Raw genomic sequence first — 11,820 nt, 5'->3', positions numbered from 1 at the left:
CCATAAAGTCCACGCCCAATACCATTCTATCATCTTATCCTTATACATCTATTATCATGTTTAAGCATCATACTTTTTATCTCTTTGTCATTTAGACATCGTGTCTTATCTTTTATGATTATTCGTCCTCCAACATTATTACTTTATGTCATTGGAAATATATTTTTATGTGTCTTATTACAACTACCAGGTTTTCCATATAGTGGTATGTAAAGGACTACTTAAAAGTGCATTACACACAACCGTTTTTTAAATTCATTTTAAGGAATATGTTATTAATCATGAACTCCAAATACAAACATACCTAAAATCGTAATTTTCTGGATATTACATCTTTTATCTCCTCATTTGGCGTGAAATAATCCTCATTACGGAATTATGAATATCATAATGTTACATTTACTACTAAGAAATCGTGTGTCACCGTTTGCTTGTATAAGATATGGGTATTCCATTTCTTCACCAAATGTGATCGGGTGTCACAATAGATGTGTTACCCATATTTCCTATAATGACATGTTTCATGAACACAACAAGCACCTTAAGATTAATTGGCATTTTGTATTGATAATTTGTCACTAGAAGTATAGTTTGTCTATCTCCCACCTCCTCCATCCGCTAGCATACTTATGTATTTATTATAGCTTTTATCACCAGGGATGCTTCTCTACACTTCTTTCCATAAAATTATATAAAGACGTAAATCATAATAACTTTGAGGAGGGATGATACTGGTATGTATATTTCTTTTCTAAACGACATATATTAAGAAAAAATGAGCCCATGTTAGGCACATGCTAGCGAGGAAAAACATGTCATTTCAACAAATTACATATTCAAGCTAGATGAGTTTAACCAAGTACACCTATCCAAATTAATTTTTCTACTCCTTACCGAAATCCAATAAAACGCTTTCACAATACTGTTTTGAAAAAGAGTCTCCAGTTCTCCACACAGCCTTTCGAACGATAGATGATAATGATGTTTCTTAAATTCCATAGTTCCCACAAAAGCGAAGCAGACACAACAAACAAAAGAATTTTCTCTATATTTGACACCCGAAATGAGATATTACAGTGTCCAAGTCTTATATTCCATAGTTCCCCCACAACACATGACCCACGACCATCACATGAGAGGTAAATCGCATAATACAAACGAGCGAGGGATGATGCGTGGGTTCTAATCCCAACACCAACAATATAGGACTCCGCTTCTCAATGGATGGGCTCCCATTGCAGGGACTCCTTTAAATGATTGGGGTGGCTGGGCAACATATGGTTTTTTGTTACTTAGCTCAAGCTGGGTTTACATCTCGAATGTGAGAGTGTGCTGGTATTGGATCTTGGTGTCACAATGGAGGGCATCTGAAGAAAGAACACTCCAGAGGCTAAAAATGAATGGTCCGCGCGACATAACTAGAAAAAAGGAGAGCCTGTGTGGTCGTCTCCCTTAAAATCAAAGTCAATAGAGATATATATAAAAAATAGTAAAAAGCTGTTCACAAAACAAGAACGTTGTGAAGCATAAATAAATAAATAAAGTTGTCAATTAATTCTGAATTAGTTACCCACCGGCAATAAAAAACAAACGAAAAATAACAACTTGTCATTAAAGAATAATATATTTATTGCATGTGATTCAATTATAAACTTAAACTGAAAATAAAGGAGTTACACTTTGATGAGGTAGGTATATGATGATGCGTTTGTGTAGAGGGAGAAATTAAAGAGTTTTGTTAGTCCCACATCGGTAGGAAAGTAGAAGGTGTTGAAAGAGAGGGAGGAATAAAAGGTGAGGTGGACGAGCATTACAAGCATCTTTGCGCTTGGGGCAATGACGCAGCTAATGAGGTATTAACCGAGGCGCGTCAATTGCTGGTTGAAAACTATTTCCAAACCCCCTCTTTGGCCTTGGGTCTCCCTTGGCCATCGAGAATTTCTGGAAGGGTTTCCTTTGACTGGGAAGCCCTAAAAATTCTTAGTTTGTCAAAAGCTTTTATATCCTAATCCTCTTAATTAGATTAGATGGCCAAAGAGTAATATTTTCATGTAATTAAAAAAAAGTCGTTAGTAATTATGACAATAATATTTGTTTGTATGGTGATTTTTTTTGTATTTAAATATGGATAGTAATAGTATTTATGACCAATTAATATTTGGGAATTATACAGGAGACTAAATCAGTCAACACAGAAGTGAAGGTTCCCTCCCACATCGGGTGAGAGAAGATTACATACAAGATGGCAGTGGATATAGAAAGCAAGCCCCAAGAAAACGAAAAGCATACCTTTCTCGGCCTTTTGGCTAAGATCAAGTGTAGTATCTGTTCTTATCAGTTTAATATCTGATATGTAGGCCATCGGCCTACTCGATATTAATCTTATTTTTTATGGGGGAGAGTCCATCACAGTAGCTTGCTGCTGGGTCTCTCGAGTGTCGCCTTAGCGTTGCACTACAGCCTGGGCGTGGCGCACCCCTCCAATCCTAGTCCAAAACTACTTTAATAGACTTTACTTGTTACCTTGTTATGGCTAATAATGCTATCAATTTATTCGAACCAGGATCCAACATTCCAAAGAAGAGGTCGGAAGTGTTTAGCCTTGGCTTGGCACACCCGTAGCTCCAATGTAAGTTTAAAACTTATATATTGGCCTTTAATTAAGTCGTTTTCATGAGATAGGAAGCAAGCTTTTCCTGTGTTCGGAAGGCATATATAGTATAACAGATCCTGCTCAATTAGTAATAAGATGGTGATCAGTTTTCTCAACGTTTCCTGATCGCACTGTTCCTGTTACAAAATGGTTACACTTCATCTATAAATTGACATCGGTAATACTACAGAACAAATAAGCATATTATGTGGAATTTAATTATGACAAGTTTTTTTTTATCCAAATTAAGAAAACATTGTAATTCAGAAGCATGCATCAACTTTGTCTTAATCTTCATTTTTGGAATGGACTTCTCCCATTTACCACAATCAAAGATTACAATTCTTTTGAGAGGGAGAGACCGTATTGATCTAACAGGCCCAGACACACTTGAAATAATGCAATTATATAACTGCCACTTAATTGGCTGTGCGCTTTAATTTGCCCAGAGGATAGGGGAACTAATGGAACACTATAATATGTCTCATGTGATGTGAACCTGATCCCACATTGGAGGCTGAAGAAAGAAAACAGAAGCTGGATTGTTGCATAAAAGGTGAGGGCAGGAGAATGGAAAACTCACTTACCTGGACAGGGTCTATGGGCCATCAAGAAGGTCCATGGCCTAGGTTGGTGATCTCCATTGCACATTACGGAGAGGTGCCTGTCTAAGGTCGGCCCAAGTTGGTCGAACCTATGTCATAATTTGTGCCAGTGGGGGCCTGCGTTCGCGCGGCCCCTACCAATATCCTAGTTTTAACATCTACTTTTTTTATTTTATTGGTTCTTTTATTATTTTCAGATAACTTAAATCTGAAAATAAAATTTAAAGAGGATATGTTACAAAGCAGTGCTTTCAAAATTGACGATTTGTTAAAGGTGTAGATTTTTTTTTTCTAAATAAGGAAGAACGTGTTGACCAAGTGACTCCGTGTCACATTTTTCCTTTCTCGTCTTTTCAATATGAACTTTCTCTCTACATCTTAATCATGAGAGCTCCTCTTGTAACACCTCTCCCTGGCTACGTTGGTTACTGATCTATCTGGACCGGGCTTTGTAAGAATGGGGAAATCGTAAAATACAAGGTAACACTTCAACAACTGAAATCCACTACACTTTGGGTTGTTTGTAACCGTAAAAGAAATATGTGATTTCCCAAAGCTTTCTGTATAGAGACAAATGTGGCTCATAAGTGTCGGCTTATCCGACGTCTAAAATAATATCAAACACTTGGTCACATAAAACAAGTGTAGAACCAACCAACGAAACGGATTAAAAACTAGGATGCATAAATACGATAACAATACCTACAAAATTGAAAAAAAAACGTTCCAAGATAAGAAACTGTAAATGACAATTAGTCAACACATGGATACGAGTTTCTAATTAACATTTTTCCACCATCAGGGACACGCTCGGAAAAAATATTTCGGAGCCTCTAAAATATAAAAAATTTAGGCGATAAGACTAACAAGACTAACGGATGTAAAAAATACTAAAATGTGTCCCTTTATCCAATTAAATCTAATTAACATGTCTAAGTCCACCATTACATTATTTATCTCGTGAAACTCTTATTTAAACTATATTTTATTATCAGCAATTCTCTGATTCCGATTAATGAACATCGCATAATAACTTTCAAAATGCACGTCCAAATAATTTTTATCAATAAAAATTTCGCATCCTAACACTCTTTATTATGTTACCACCAACTCCCAATCATGTTTAATATTCATGGATTCAAGATTTCTAATCCTAATGAAAAACATGTCATCTTTTATCTTGCCATCGTTGGCCAATAATCACAATGTGCATTCGTAGGTGCACACATAGAACACACCAAAATGCACTTAACTATTTTGTCTCTTTGGTATTTTCATAGAGAGAAACAGCTTGTTGGCTTAACTTTTTTTTATCACTTATGGTCGGACTGTAGATGTAAAATCTCTGATGTGGTTCCCACTAGTGTCTTAATGGATAAAATTTTCAACTTTATCCATTGAGATGCTCCAAATAATAAAGATCTAAACCCCTAATTCATTAAATGCCCAAAAACTCACTTTTTCTCATGCACGGAGTAAAGAGAACACCACCAATTCCTAGATCTATGAATGAAGAAAATGAAGCTTAGATCTTTATGACTTTCAAGGGTCCAAGTGGTGTATGAGGGTTGATCTCTTTAGATGTAAATCTTCAATGACCAATCTTTCAAGAACGTACACTTCACTCTAAAACCACCAAAAACACACCAAAAGTGGATGAGAGGATAGAGAAGGAGCTTAACAAACCCTAAAAGGGAGGCTAGGGTTTCATAAGAATCGTTCATGGGTTGATGGAGGCTGAGAATGAAAACTCCCTAGGGGTTAATGTTCTTTAAATAGTTAGCAAACCTTAAAAAGACGTTCAACCCACGGGCTTGATGTCTCCTGTCCCCTTAATTTTTAAGTTACTAAATTTCAGCTAAATAAGCAGTTTAAGCCCGAACGAGCTACATATCGTGACTCGGGTGTTACACACAATTTATGTAAACCATATTTACTATCTAGATTCACCAATTACGATTAGTAAACATGACAATACAACTTTAAAATTGTGCATCCCTAAATCCCATATAATTCATATTGCATATAGAAATAACTTTTATTTTTGTTATCACTAATTCCAAATTCTGTTTTGTATTCATGGATTCAGTATTCCACTAATTGTGCAAAACTTGCCATTTCCATGTTGTTGTTGCGGGCCAATAATCACAATGCCCAACTATATCAACGCAAAAAATGGATCAAAATCTACTTGACTACTCGCTTCTTTTGTGTTTACATAGAAAGAATAAACAACTTTGTTGGTGGAAATTTTTATGTTTTCTTTTCTAGGAGTTCAAGCCTAACTCTATAAGTGAAATCTAAATGCCTAGTGAAAAAAAAAGATTACATGAAAAAATATGTGAAATATACAAAAAAATCACTAAAAACAAAGAGTGTTAGAAACTAACATCTAAACAAGGATTACCCTAATTAAGTGAAACAGATGTGGTTTTAGGATAACTTCCACATTGTACAATTAATTATCTTTGTCAAAAAAAGTTGTTTGAAAAAAATGGATATTTAGTTAAATTCCTTTGGTATTGTTTGAGTTTTTGAGAAAACGTGGCATAATGACAAATGGAACCTGCTCCCACATTGGAGGCTGAAGAAAGAAAACATCCCACATTGGAGGCTGAAGAAAGAAAACAGAAGCGGGATTGTTGCATAAAAGGTGAGGGCAGGAGAATGGAAATCTCACTTACCTGGAGAGGGTCTATGGGCGATCAAGAAGGTCCATGGCCTAGGTTGGTGATCTCCATTGCACATTACAGAGAGGTGCATGTCTAAGGTCGGCCCAAGTTGGTCGAACCTATGTCATAATTTGTGCCAGTGGGGGCCTGCGTTCGCGCTTTTTTTATTGGTTCTTTCATTATTTTTAGATAACTTAAATCTGAAAATAAAAATTAAAGACGATATGTTACAAAGCGGTGCTTTCAAAATTGAAGATTTGTTCAAGGTGTAGATTTTTGTCTAAATATGGAAGAACGTGTTGACCAAGGGACTCCATGTCACATTTTTCCTTTCCCATTCTTTTTAATATGAATTTTCTCTCTACATATTAATCACGTTCTCTTGTAGCACCTCTCCCTTGCTATGTTGGTTACTCTATCTGGACCGGGCCTTTTAGGAATGGCACAACAAAAAGTGTAACCTTTAGCGGCGACAAAAATCGTCGTAATTGATGCCACTTGTTGTCGCTAAGGGTATAAGCGACGACATGTCGTCTCTAACGGGTCGTCGTTATTACCTCGTAGCTAATACTCGTAAGTCGTCATTATTGATGTCGTCTCTATTGACTTTCCGGCAAAGCTTCTCGGAGTTATGTGTCGTCGCAATTGGTCCATGTCGTCCCTAAAGGTGTCGCTGTTTTTGTTTTTTTTTTTTTTTTTTTTGAAAAAAAACATATTTTTTATGATATTAGTTTATATATATTATAAAATGTAGATTGGATAAAAATACACAAATAAATACATACCACACTACATAAAACATCAAATATACCATATTACATATATCTAATAAATCCCAAATAAACATCTAATATATCATCCATAAACTATCTAATAAATCCCAAATAAACATCATCCATAACATAAAACAAGAATTATTATGTGTCTTCGTCTTCCCCATTGTTGTTTTCCTCGTTGTTGACTTGGTTTTTAAACGAGCGGATAATTTCTCCAATGGCCGTCACAGATGTACGTCGAGTTTTGAAGAAAAGCATTCACATCAACATCTTACAATTAAGTCACAAGCACATTAAGTCATTAACAATTTAACAAACTATCAAACCATCAAATCACAAAATGAATTAAATCGTTAACAATTTAACAAACTATTAAACGACTAAATCAATTAAGTCTTTAACAATTTAACAAATTACCGAGCTACCAAAAATTACTACAAATACATTAAGTTCTTAACAATATAAAAAAGATACTAAATTCATTAAAATTTTAACAAGTAAGTGTGTTGGTTGCGGTGCTTGTGACTGTGACTGACATTGGGATGGAACACTTGTACCCGCAGCTAAAGAAGGTTTAGGCCTAATGCCTCTCACATGCCCCCTTTGTGTACCCAACAACCCGAAATTAAATTTTAAATGAATTTCGGGCGGGTATTTCTAGGCTTTTGATGATTTAAAAATAAGAGACTTAAACTAAAAAAAACTTACTTTTTTATTATAGCATTGTACTTTAGCGTCTTAATTTTGATTTTGATTTTGATTTTTTATTATGGCATTGTACTTTCAACGATATTATATATTTGTTATTTATATCATTTTTTTTTCCATATTTTGATTTTTAATCTCAACTTATTTTTGTTTTTATTTTTCTATTTTGAATAAATTACAACTTAGTAGATTTAGCGTTTTAATTTTTTATTTTTATTTTTTCTTATAACATTGTACTTTAAACGATATTATATATTTGTTATTTATATCATCTTTTTTTTCCATATTTTGATTTTTAATCTCAACTTAATTTTGTTTTTATTTTTCTATTTTGAGTAAATTATAACTTAATAGATTTAGCGTCTTAATATTTCATTTTTATTTTTTATTATAGCATTGTACATTAAATGATATTATATTTTTGTTATTTATATCATCTTTTTTTTTTTTTCATATTTTGATTTTTAATCTCAACTTATTTTTGTTTTTATTTTTCTATTTTGAGTAAATTATAACTTAGTATATTTAGCATCTTAATTTTTCATTTTTATTTTTTCTTATAACATTGTACTTTAAATGATATTATATATTTGTTATTTATATCATCTTTTTTTTCCATATTTTGATTTTTAATCTCAACTTAATTTTGTTTTTATTTTTCTATTTTGAGTAAATTATAACTTAATAGATTTAGCGTCTTAATTTTTCATTTTTATTTTTTATTATAGCATTGTACTTTAAATGATATTATATATTTGTTATTTATGTCATCTTTTTTTTTTTCATATTTTGATTTTTAATATCAACTTATTTTTGCTTTTATTTTTCTATTATAATACTTTAAAAAGACATTGTAATTTATAACATTTTTTTTAATTATAACTTCCTATCATAACATACATATACATCCAATAATAACATATTTTATCATAACATACAATATACACACATACAAATGCACTTAAACATATTTTTTTACATATAAATACCTACATTTTCACATAAAAATGCCTACATTTCATATACATACATTTTTTCATATTTATATATATATATATATATATATATATATATATATATATATATATATATATATATATATATATATATATATATATTTCACATAGAAATATACTTATACACACATTTTCACATACATTTTTTTCATATATACAAATACATATACATTTTTTCATACATATTCACACATACACATTTGCATATACATTTTACATACATATTCATACATTTTATCTAGATTTCACATACCAAAATATACAAATTTCACATACCAAATTATATACATTTCACATACATTTCATATACATTAACAACAGAAAAAAAAGAACCTGCTGTTGCCGGAAAAGGAAAGCTGTCGTCGGAAAATTCGACCACTCGCCGGAAAATGATGAAAATGGTGGTGATGTGGTGGTGGTCACCACCGGAGTTTACTTAAAATCACAAAAAATGAAATTAGGGTTAAATATTGGTCAGAAAACAAAAGAAAGAGAAAAGGGAAGAGAAAACGCACCATACCGGAGGTTTATTGTCGCTGGAGAAACAATGTATTTGGCGGAAAACGCCGAAAATTGGCGGAAAACACCGGAAAAGGAAAGCCTACCAGCAATCTATGTTAGTGGTGGTTTGTGTTGGTGTAGTACGTCGGAAAAACGCAGCAGAGGACCTTGGTCGCTGGAGCTTTGCGAGAAGGAGGGTTACGTAGAAACTGAGTCGTCTGGGACGAAGGAGTGGTCAAAAGGACGGTACCTTTAGCGGCGACACTGAGACAGTAGCGGCGACAAGTTGGAGGTAAAAACATGCGCCATTCTTTGGTGCCTAGTAGCCGTCCGATCTAAAAGCAATTGAATGGTCACGATGACATTCACGTGGATCGCTATCAATAGCGGCGACACGTCGTCCCAATTGGTGTCGCCACTATTACTTCTCACCAGATGAAACCCCAACCGATGGATCACTATAGCAGCCTACGGTCACGATCAAATGGCGTGTGGCACAAGAGGATCGCCGGTGGAAGCCCTTTAGCGACGACAACTATAACAGTGACAATAACCTTTAGCGACGGCATTATCTATTGTCGCCGCTAAAGGCCAGTGTCGTCGCTAAAGCTTCCATCGCTAAAGGGCTTATTTCTTGTTGTGTGGTGAAATCGTAAAATACAAAAATGTGTACCTTTAGCCATTTAAATCTAACATGTCTAAGTTAACTGTTACATTGTTCATCTCGTGAAATTCTTATTTAAACTATTTTATTATCACAATTCTCCAATTCGGATTAATAAACATCGCATAATAACTTTCAAATTGCAAGTCCAAATATCTTTTATCATTCAAATTGCAAATCCAAACACTCTTTAGTATGTTACCCCCAATTCCCAATCATGATTAATAATCATGAATTCCAGATTTCCACTCATGACGAGAAACATGTTATCTTTCATGTTGTCATCGTTGGCCGATAATCACAATATCCATTCGTAGGTGCACACAAAGAACACACCAAAATGTACTTAATTGGTCTGTCTCTTTTGTATTTGCTTAGAGAGAAGTTACTTGTAGGCTCAACTTTATATGTTTTTTTCTAGAATTTATAGTCGAACCGTAGATTTGAAATCTAAAAGTTTAATCAAAACAACCAAAAAGAACAAAATATATTTGAAACTTACAAAAAGAAATTATATATTCATCAAAAAGACAAGGAATGTGAGAAATCATTGACTAAAAAGGGACTACCTTAATAAAATGAATTGTTAGTTTAATATGTGGTTCTAACTAATACGTATTAGTTTGTCTTTTCTGGCAGGTTGTGTGTAACTATAAATAACAGGGTTCGTCATATGAGAATTAACGCATTATGTGAATAAAATTTTACAGCCATTTCCATTCTTTCTACTCTCAATACACTAATTGATTCTTTTTCGTCTTACCAGATCTTTCTCTTCTTCAATCTACTTTCGGGTTTCATTCTTCAATCGATTGATTTTGTGATTCCGCTCGTATAATCGTTTTGACTTCCTCTTAATCAATTCCGTCTTGGAATCGTTTGTCTAGTTCCTTGTTTCTTATCTTCTTTTGATGAATCACAATTTATAGTGTGCGATTCAAGGTGGAGCTGGTTGAATATGAAGTTGAACAATCTTCGATTGGAAGTGTCGACTATTCTAGGCAACTATATTACAATCAAATGATTTTTGGATTCGTTGATTCTTGGAGGTCAATTTGAAGTTATCGACTGATTTGATTCTTGGAAGTCGATTTGGATTTGTTCGTACCTGGTTACCAGTTTTTGAATCAAGAATCAAAGATTGTTTTCAGAATTCAAGAAAAATACCTCTACATATGATCAAGATCGACAAGTTCACCGGTAAGAACAGTTTTAGCTTATGGAGAATCAAGATGAGGACTCTCCTGAAACACAGGGCATCTAGGCACCTTTGGTAGGAGCTAGACCTGATGACATTTCCAAATCAGATTTCACCAAACAAGATGAGAAGGCCATTCTACCATCTTATTGTCTCTGACTGATGAGGTGATTTATGAAGTGATAGATGAAGAAACTGATGCATCTCTATGGTTGAAGCTTGAGAGTCTTTATATGACCAAGTCTTTAATAAACATTTTATTGTTGAAGCAAAGATTATTTTGTATGAAGGAGGGAATGTTATTGAAGGATCATCTTGACGAATTGAATTCCATTCTTATAGTTTTAAAGAATGTTGATGTCAAGATTGATGATGATGATGTTGCTCTCATTTTATTGGTTTCATTGTCCTCCTTTTATATATATATATATATATATATATATATATATATATATATATATATATATATATATATATATATATATATAGAGCTAGGTTCAGGTGTTTAAAGTAATTATTGTGTTATTGTATGCATAAATGTGGGCCAATCAAAATTTAAAATAAAAATAAATAATTAAATTAATAAATAAGGGAAAATAGGTAATTTGATAATTAGTTTCCACAAATAATATACTATAATTATGGTAATTTGATATTAATCACGTATATTTATAGATGATAATTTTAGGGTTTCAATTTTCCAATTGACTTCTACCCAGAGTCAAGATCAAAATCCTGATTTCTCGACATCAACACATCACTCATCAGCTTCGTGAGATTCGTCGTCCGTCGATACTCGATTGCCTGTCCGTCTTCACCGAATCACCGTCTCTGGTCGTCTTCACCGTGTCCGGTCGTCTTCCTCGTCTCTGTCTGCCGAGTGCCGACTGCCGACCTGCTGCTGCCTCCGATCAAGCCTCACCGACCCTCCTATCTTGACGAAAAAGCAAGCCTAAGAAGCCCCTGCACCATGTCGATCTCGGCTACACCCATTCCGACCACAAACAACCCTACCTAAGAACCCATG

At 33.7% G+C, this 11,820-nt stretch overlaps 3 non-coding genes and 1 pseudogene across 3 annotated transcripts; all 4 read left to right on the top strand.

Moving 5' to 3' along the window:
• The first annotated feature begins 1,818 nt into the window (after positions 1-1,818).
• LOC145110045 (U4 spliceosomal RNA) lies at positions 1,819-1,962 on the top strand (annotated as a pseudogene).
• Positions 1,963-2,285: 323 nt separating this feature from the next.
• On the top strand, positions 2,286-2,481 carry LOC145109994 (U2 spliceosomal RNA). Its single transcript, XR_013709387.1, has one exon. It is a non-coding gene; the product is annotated as a U2 spliceosomal RNA (small nuclear RNA).
• A 751-nt stretch (positions 2,482-3,232) lies between these two features.
• Positions 3,233-3,396, top strand: LOC145110626 (U1 spliceosomal RNA). The gene has a single exon (XR_013709992.1). It is a non-coding gene; the product is annotated as a U1 spliceosomal RNA (small nuclear RNA).
• A 2,538-nt stretch (positions 3,397-5,934) lies between these two features.
• LOC145110658 (U1 spliceosomal RNA) lies at positions 5,935-6,098 on the top strand. The gene has a single exon (XR_013710021.1). It is a non-coding gene; the product is annotated as a U1 spliceosomal RNA (small nuclear RNA).
• The last annotated feature ends 5,722 nt before the right edge of the window (positions 6,099-11,820 follow it).

Source organism: Lactuca virosa, chromosome 4 (genome assembly GCF_052849685.1).
Source record: "Lactuca virosa cultivar CGN04683 chromosome 4, Lactuca_virosa_CGN04683_v6, whole genome shotgun sequence".
In the NCBI taxonomy this organism is placed as follows: Eukaryota; Viridiplantae; Streptophyta; class Magnoliopsida; order Asterales; family Asteraceae; genus Lactuca; species Lactuca virosa.
The sequence above is the reverse complement of the archived record's forward strand: the minus strand, read 5'-3'. Positions and strand labels throughout refer to the sequence as shown.